This window comes from Physeter macrocephalus, chromosome 2 (assembly GCF_002837175.3).
Source record: "Physeter macrocephalus isolate SW-GA chromosome 2, ASM283717v5, whole genome shotgun sequence".
NCBI lineage: Eukaryota > Metazoa > Chordata > Mammalia > Artiodactyla > Physeteridae > Physeter > Physeter macrocephalus.
Window position 1 is genome coordinate 130859214 of NC_041215.1, and position 483 is coordinate 130859696.

Consider the following 483-nt stretch of genomic DNA (forward strand, 5'->3'; position numbering starts at 1 on the left):
TCTGCTGTATAACAAAGTGAATCAGCTATACATATACCTATATCCCCATATCTCCTCCCTCTTGTGTCTCCCTCCCACCCTCCCTATCCCACCCCTCTAGGTGGACACAAAGCACCGAGCTGATCTCCCTGTGCTATGTGGCTGCTTCCCACTAGCTATCTATTTTACATTTGGTAGTGTACCTATATGTCCATGCCACTCTCTCACTTCATCCCGGCTTACCCTTCCCCCTTCCTGTGTCCTCAAGTCCATTCTCTATGTCTGTGTCTTTATTCCTGTCCTGCCCCTAGGTTCTTCAGAACCATTTTTTTTTAGATTCCATATATATATGTTAGCATATGGTATTTGTTTTTCTCTTTCTGACTTACTTCACTCTGTATGACAGTCTCTAGGTCCATCGACCTCACTACAAATAACTCAATTTCGTTTCTTTTTTGGCTGAGTAATATTCCATTGTATATATGTACCACATCTTCTTTATTC

At 42.0% G+C, this 483-nt stretch overlaps 1 protein-coding gene across 1 annotated transcript in view; it reads left to right on the forward strand.

The window, feature by feature from the left end:
• The window catches only part of PSMD1 (proteasome 26S subunit, non-ATPase 1), a 106839-nt gene that overhangs the window by 33875 nt on the left and 72481 nt on the right, over window positions 1–483 (forward strand). The gene's annotated exons all lie outside the window — the stretch shown is intronic.